Genomic DNA, 8,253 nt, shown 5'->3' with positions numbered 1-8,253 from the left:
CTTCTCTTGGGCTTTGTGCTTTCTGGGCACTGCCCTTATCGTCACAGCTAATAACAGCACTTACAGGCTAATATCTACTGCCAAGTCAGCCACTGCTTACCTGTTATTTAATGTAGTTTTTCTGATTGATGAGTTCTCACCTGTGTCTGGCCACTTATCTTCTGCTGGCAGGGATGAGAATATTCTTTGATATGAAAGCTGCTGGGAGCCTGATGCCCTCTTCCTGCTGTAAATCTTCATGCTTCCAGCTGCTCCAAGGCAGCCCAGGGAGAAGCTGGCATTGGCTACCCCAAATACTCTGGGATGCAACCTGAATAAATTTTTAAAATGCCACTTTTAATCTCTTGAGTTTTTACTTTCAGCTGCTTCTCCACAATCTTGATAGCCATAAATCATGTTTTGCATAATCTCATTCCTCGTTTTTATGTTTAGTACTTGACTCCAGGAAGTGTGGCTTAAAAAAAAAAATTAAAAAATACAAAGAACCAAATGTTCAGTACAATCTGCCTTTCCAATAATATTGTTAGATAATTCAATTAGCTTGGATTTGGCCTTTGAACACCCAGCCTTGCTGGGCTGTGCCTGACATTTTGGCCATTCAAGGAGTAAAGGAACAGCAGAATAGGAACTTAATACAAGTTTTACAAGCCAAGTGTCTTCCGCTCAAACCTGTAGAAGAGGAAGTGTGGATGGGAGGTGGGGAGCACTTGTGTGAGACTTGCAATCACTTTTGTCAGCTTGGAAGTCAGCAATTTAAAAATGTATCACTGTAATTATCACCTGTTGTATTTCCTCATGTCCACCTTTTGGAAGGGAAAAAACTCAACACCATCTGATTGTGGTCGTATAAATTATTACAGCTAATAAAGTCACATATTCGGTGAACTAGGGTTTTGAAGTATTGAGAACACTGAAAATAAAAGCATAACTCATTTTGTCCTTTACCTTCAAAGAAAGGCTCTGACCAGTTTTCTAGAGAAACTGTGGAGCCTGGTTAGTCATAGCAGTTTAGCTGTTTGAGCACTGATTCATTTGTACCTGTTCTTAGTACTAGTTTGGTAATGAAAAATTGATGGCTGAAATTACAGGACAGAGATGGAGAGGGCCCTGTCCGGCAAGAGAGCAGCAATCTACAGCTGGGCTGCCCGAGATGTAACTTGTTCACCAGTGATTTGGTTACTCGACAGTCTAGATGGATTCACAGGCATCAAATTTCTGAACAGAATGTAGACAAAAGTTTCCTTCAACATCGGACAAATCCTCTTAATGCTGTACTAGGGTTGACAGAGGACACAGCATCTCTGCTGTAGTTCTGTATTGGACTTTGTTAAAATGAAGTACATAATTCATGCTCAGCGGAGGCAGCCGAGACCATGACTCATTTGTGCCACTCTAAAATATTAAAACTTCCAGGCCAGTTCAATTACAAGCCTGGCAGGACATACAACCTGATACAGTGAAATATTCACTGGTGTTATCCAGGCAATGGCAAAGAATCCAGTCATTTCAAAGAATGCTACCTGTGATTAATGATGTCATTATTTAAATTTGGTTTTTAATTATTTTGACTACCTATGAGTAGAAGGGGCTACAGCTGACTGGGTATTCCACTTTACTAAAGTGTGTTGGAGATACATGAAAGCTTTGTAGCTTTTCTTCAAGAATTTAATATTTAAAGTATTTGTGCATGTGTAAGCAACTGCTACTCTGAAGGGTGTTGGAAGATAAGAGAAACTGGAGAAATTTATATTTCTGTAATAGCAAAGATTAAAGAATTCTGAAAGAGAATCTGAAAAGGATCTTGAGGTGTTTGAGTTTCGAGGGAGAGAGATGTTAGTGCATTTGATAAATACACTCAAATAACATATATTAAGTAATGAAACTACTGATTAAAAACTAGTTTGTGTACTTAATGAAGTCTAATGCAACAGAATTAGTACTTCTGAGTTGCTAAGACTAAAATCATGTTCATAAGCATCTGTTTTTATCTAGCTGATAGCAATGGCTGGAGTTTATGTGCTGCTCTGCTTGTTTGGTTTGGGTTTTTTTGTGGACAATCCAATAGCATTGTATCACAAATTCAAAATTTAGTGTTGTGGGGTTTGGGTTTTTTTGCATTTATGCAGGCAGCTCTGAACTCTGTTTTGCAGACAAGAGGTATACTTAGGAGTGGACTTGGCCTGGACGTGAGTGTATGGAAATAGCTCTGTATGTGAAACTGTAGGCTCGACTGAAAAATCTGAGTATTCCAGTTCATGATTCCCTGCATAATGAAGTCACCGACTAGTACAATCAGATTATATAAAAGTCTTCTCTAGTGTATATATAATACCTAGGCTCACATGAACTGGTTTTAGTCAATAATTCATATTGCTTATCTTTCACGATGAAGGGATGTAAGTAAATGTACATTTGTGTACATTGTGGTAACCTCTGTAGAAACACTGCAGGAATTTTTAACAGTTTAACTAAAATCCAATGTGAATCAGATCAGCTGTTACAGGCTTGGTAGGATCCAAGCAACATACCTCGCAGGATGAACTCTGAACAAGGGCACAGAGACCTAGAAAGAAATAGTTAATTAAGTAGAGATTCTACTGAAAAACAGTGATAATACTTGAAAAATACAGGCTTTCAACTAAAATAGCAAATATATAGGTATTACTGTGACACTAAACACTTCCCTGTTGAACAGAATATTAATCCATTGTGTTTTGCAGGGATATTTCATTTATTTTCTGTTTTTAAAGAAGTGACCGGAGACAGTGTGAGTTCTTGGCAGCTGCTGATGTCTGGCCTACAGGGTTGCAAGTCAATGTTTTTATCTTTTTGTTTTGATCATGAGGTAAGGTAGCGGTGGTTTCTGAGGCCTCTGGTGAAGAATGACAGTGCGTTGGTTAAAGCAGTGACTTGCAAATCTTCCTGACTTCCTGCAATGGTTTAGGCTTCTCCAGAGTGTATTATGTAGTATATTTGAGCAATCTTACGTAAACATTGGAGCAACCTTTTTTCCCCACCCTACAATTTATTGCCTTCATTCTTCAAATCACAACTGAATTTAAACTCATTTGTGTCTCCATCCAGCTGCTAACTTGCACCCTTTCATCCATCTCCTCCAGACTTAATCCATAGCTTCTAACAGGTCATCCTGTGCAACAGTGTTTGCACCCAGTCCTTCCTAATGTACCTAGTGTTACTTTTTGTTACTCCCTTAAGTTATCTTTCAAAAGCTGCGATACTTAGGAATTTATATCAAAGAAGGAGGAGCAGAGGGAGCTAGGAAATAGCGTGTTTGTGGAGTAACAGTAGGAATAGTCATCGCTGCTTTTCAATGAGTGAGAGCTGCTGCCTGACCAGGCAGTGTTAGGGCTGCTCTCTTCCTTGGTCGTGTTTCACTGGGAAGATGTTGTAGCCAGGAGCGAGCATTACGGTGGTTGGCAGCATAATGAATAGCAGAGATCCAGGTACATTTCCTCACCTGGAACGTCTTTCTGCTGTAGACTGGGGCACACACAACTTAGGCTTGTTTGCAGTCCTAGATACTGCCTCCTGCCATCTAGAAGAGTGGAACCCAGGGAATGTTTTAGTGGCCTCATCTAATGACTGCTGTTGTTTTGGGTTGGTAGGGTTGGGGGTTTTTTTGTTTGTTTGTTTTTTAATGTGTACCCCATCCTTAGGGGAGAGATGATCAATATTTATGGTATGTAACAACCCTTATGCTACCTCCCCTTGGAGACAGAAGTTACCACAATAAAAGTGTGTGTTGTAGGGAGTGGAATGTGTAATATAATTTGCATATTTCAAATTACTAGCCTCCACGCCAGCCTGAGCAGCAATAGCTGATGTGGGACTAGAAGGTGTCAAGCCTCTGCTTCCACTCCTCCTTGCCTTCAGGAAAAGAAACAGTTTACAGCTGGGCATGGTAGATCTTCCTGCAGATTCCTGTGTCCAGGACATTGCCCTAGCTAGGGTTGTTCCCTACTAGGCTATCAGCTGGTAATCTCAGGCACCAAGATAGTCTGGAATTAAGGTACCACCCCATAGTAGGTCCTGTTTCTTCACTGCTCAAGCCTGAGAATACTTAGTAACAAGCTGTAACAAATCCAATACAATTTGTTCTTCAACTGCTGGATTTTATTTTTGTGTTTATCTTTAGTAGCTTTTCTTTGATAAGGGTCTAGCTCCAGTCCTCCCTGAGTATTAACAATGGAAAAGAGGGTGCTAGGCTGGTTTGGGGAGGCAAGAATCGCTAGAATACACAAATACTGGAATACACAAGAAAAGAACATTGAAAAGTACGTTAAATACTGAACCCTACAGTCTGCTATATGTAGCTATTTCTCCAGCATACTACTGGTTTGATCCTTACTTAGATTTGCCAATCAAGACGTGTTTTATGACAAGATAATAGTTTACTTAATTTTTTTGTATTCTTGCTCTGACTGGAACTTTCTGCTTTTCTAAATTTTTAGCCTAAAAGATTTGAATTAATGTCTTGCCTTTAGACAGATGCTGCCATTTCTAAACGTTATCTAAAAGACATGCAATTAAATTTTGACCTCAGTTAAGTCAGTGCAAAGTCTTCATAGCTTACTGTGATAAGCAGTTATGGTTTTGTGATACTGAATTTGCTGTGATGTTTCATTTTACCACTTGGCATTAACACAAGGCACATCTTTTGATAATTGCTCAGAACCTCAACACATCAGCCTGTTTCCACTTCTCCTCCTCTACATTCCTCTCCCCCCACCCCACCCCCCAATCTAATTGTAGTGGCTTTCACTGCTTTCTGGTGATCTTGACAATAATTAGTGGGAGCAAGCAGAAAGACCTGAGTTATACCAATAACTAGACTTTATTTATCAATCTCACAACTTCATTTAACTACCATTTTTTTAACCCTCAAAGCTGGGGATGCATCACCATCTGAAACAATGTGGTGAGTGTCTGGGGGTAAGTATGCTGCAGGTACTATGTCCTACTCAAAACTGCCATCAGACCAGGTCATGCTCTTCTGCCTCCTCCTGCTCAGAGCTCTTTTGGCACCAGCTTCCATTCGAACCCTTGGGAATACAGAGCATGAAGAGGTGAAAACTGGGACTGTAGTGAAACTGCATTTGAGACAGTGTGAGGCACTAGGCATAAAACGCTGGTAGGTTGGATCAGTCACAGCCTGGGTCAGGTGGGATCAACAAGGGTGTATGTGTGTCCAAAGGAGGTCAGTGAAACCGGGACAACTGGGGGCAGAGTATTCATATATGGAGAAAAAGGGGTAATAGTTTAGTAGATGTTTGAAAGGGTTTTTTCTTTTGCTTTTTCTTTTCCCCTTGCATCACTTCTGTGTAGTAAAGGGAGTTTGTGGTTTTATGTTTTAATCATTTTTTTTCTTTTGCAGTTTTTTTCCTTGTGAAACCTTAGTTCTGTTTCCCTCTGCCTTTTTGTTGTAAGACTTAGGCTGAGCAGATCAAGCTACATAATCCCTCGTGGTCTGGCTGGATTCATCCACGCCATTAGGATTGCTTTTCTTAGCCAGAGTTAACAATGGTGTAATGGCTTTTATAACATTTTATTAAGTTGAAATGCATCAATAGCACTAATGATAAACAATTGTGGTATTTTAGGAAGAACAATTTCCAGCACTTACTGCACATGCCAGCCTGCGGAACTTCTGGGCAGCACTTGACCCTGTGGCATGAAAATAGGGACTATTTGTCCCTTACAAACGTGTGTGCTGTGGCACAGGCTTGGTCTTGGATGTCTCTGGTAAGAAGTATTAGAAGTATTACTTCCATCTCTCTAGATTAAAATTCCTCTTCAACTGTTGCTTAAATCTGCTGCTGGCTAGTATAAATCAAGATAAAATGGCCTAGCTTGGATTTGCTGTGGGGAGGATGGGAAAGGGGCCTTCTTGTTGATGGCGGTCATACGACATACAGTGGTGATGGAACATCCTCCCTTCCTCTCCCTCCAATGCACATTGGGACTGTCCCTGGCTTAGGATGATAAATTTAATGTGAAACTACAACTAAGATAAGGTTTTTCTTATACATTCTTTATATATAAGTATATACATAATGTATATTATGTATAAGAATATACATAATGTATATACATTTCTTATTATTCTTTATAAGGAATTCAACCTCCCCCAACATCTTTAATTCTGAAGAAAAGGAGGAAAAAAAAAAGAGCAAAAATGAGGCTACCTTTTTAAGGCCCAATAGCATTATCTAACTTAATGATTACTGATTAACCAATGCCAACAATAGCTTTAACTGAACTTTTCCCAAGGAAATAATTAGTTGCCATTGACAGTATTTACTACATTCAGCAGAGAGACAATAGTGTGTTTCACCCATGAAAAAAGCAGGTAGTGAGACTGCAAAGGATGTGGGTGAAAGTGTAGCTTAAATGCAAATTACGATGCGACTTCTCCTTTTGGATTTCCCAGTGTTGCACTGTTTCTTCAGTCAGATTCTGCTTGTGCGAAAACTGCAGAACTAGCTTGCATATTCATCATTACCTTCTTTCCATAACCAAGTAAAACATAGTCTTGAGAAAGCTAAGCAAAAGAGTTGCAAAGAGGCATATGGCACCATAAGACCAGGAGGTCACATGCTGTGCTGAGTTGGGAGAGGGATGATTAAGTGTGTTTTGTTGTTTTTTTTTTTTTCTTAATAGACCTCTGTCCTGATCAAATATCAGTGATGGTATTTATGTTACAATACCTACTTCCTAGAAATGCTCAGTAGACCTTGGATCAGACCTGATTGCTTTGTCCCCAGTTCTTCTGTCAGCTGAAATGGGATGGATCTTTGCACTTTGCACAGGGCTGTTTGAAATCACTGGAATTCAGCACATGAACAAATAGACTCCCCCACAAAGGCAGCTGTTGTTGTTACATTGGACTGTCTACTTGCTTTTTCAAGTAGAAAACCCACCACTCTTCTGAAACATCAATATTAATTTTAGTTTGTAATGATACAGAATCCAACAAACATAGAAAGGATAAAGTAGTCTGAATACCTCTTCAGCTTTATAACCAGCTATTCACTGGGGCTTTAAGTGTGAGAATCATCTTAGCAATGATAAGTATTTGTTTAGTTCACTTGTATTTGCAGTTTGATGTACAAACATTGACTGGATGTTGATAAGTTTACCAAAACCTAAGTCAGTCAGTCTGGCAAATGTTGACTTGAAATGAACTTTAGTGAGTTTGGAGAGAATAGGAGCTTCGTCTGATGACTGACCTCACAGCATGTGATCTGTATGATCAGAACCATGCATTGTAGTGCTTAATTTGCCAGTGCAGATGGAGATAAATAGTAGAGGTAACTCAGTGCAGTCAAGTCACCATTTTTACTACATTCTTTTATTTAAAGTGGCTAATGGCAAAACAGTGTGATAGCTAGAAAATGTTAGAAGTCCCATCTGCTTAAAGACAGGTTGGCTTCGTTTTTGTGTTTGTACCATGCTTCCATATGCAGACTTTATGGGCTTATAAAAATCTTGCAAAATGCAGTCTTATATATGATCATTGTTTGAAGTAATATGATACTGTAGAGGCGATTGAACTAAATCTATTTGTCATGGATGAAAGATTTCATAACCAAGCTAGCACAGAGGTTAAAGATTCAGTAAGTCGTTGGAGTAATTCTAGAGCTTCCTTAAAAAACCCAAAAAAACTAACAAAAAAACCCCAACAAATGCAAAAAAACCCCACACACCAAAAAAAAAAAAAAAAAAAAACCCAACCAAAAAACCAACCTAAAAAACCACCCCAAGGAAACAAAAAGAACCAGCCCCAGAAAAACCCCACACACCAAAAAAAAAAAAAAAAAAAAACCCAACCAAAAAACCAACCTAAAAAACCACCCCAAGGAAACAAAAAGAACCAGCCCCAGACAAACCAAAAGTAAACCCTCGGCTCAAACTCACCTTGGTGACAGCAGTGTCAATGGCTGAAAAACACCCATGTAACTGAGACGAGAACTCAGCTTTGTTGTGCTCTGCTGAGGCTGCCCATTGATTGACACACACAGTGTGACAGAAACACATTACGTGCAGTAACAAATGAAAGTGTTGCTTGCTGACCATCTGGTTGCATTGCAGTGTATCTGTTACACATCTTTAATAAGTGGTCTCCGTCAAAGTCTTCAGTTTAGTTTTAATGAGAAATTAAACACCTAAACCCATCTGAGTTATTCAGCTTGAATTGACAGGCATTGGTATGGGAAAGCTTAGTATGGTATG

At 39.4% G+C, this 8,253-nt stretch overlaps 1 long non-coding RNA gene across 1 annotated transcript; it reads left to right on the top strand.

Moving 5' to 3' along the window:
* Window positions 1-2,561: 2,561 nt before the first annotated feature.
* LOC119156012 lies at window positions 2,562-7,754 on the top strand. The gene is made up of 2 exons (XR_005106944.1): window positions 2,562-5,763; window positions 6,740-7,754. It is a non-coding gene; the product is annotated as an uncharacterized LOC119156012 (long non-coding RNA).
* Window positions 7,755-8,253: the final 499 nt, after the last annotated feature.

The sequence above is a fragment of the Falco rusticolus genome, chromosome 12, assembly GCF_015220075.1.
Source record: "Falco rusticolus isolate bFalRus1 chromosome 12, bFalRus1.pri, whole genome shotgun sequence".
In the NCBI taxonomy this organism is placed as follows: Eukaryota; Metazoa; Chordata; class Aves; order Falconiformes; family Falconidae; genus Falco; species Falco rusticolus.
This window is presented reverse-complemented; position numbering and strand designations above follow the sequence as displayed.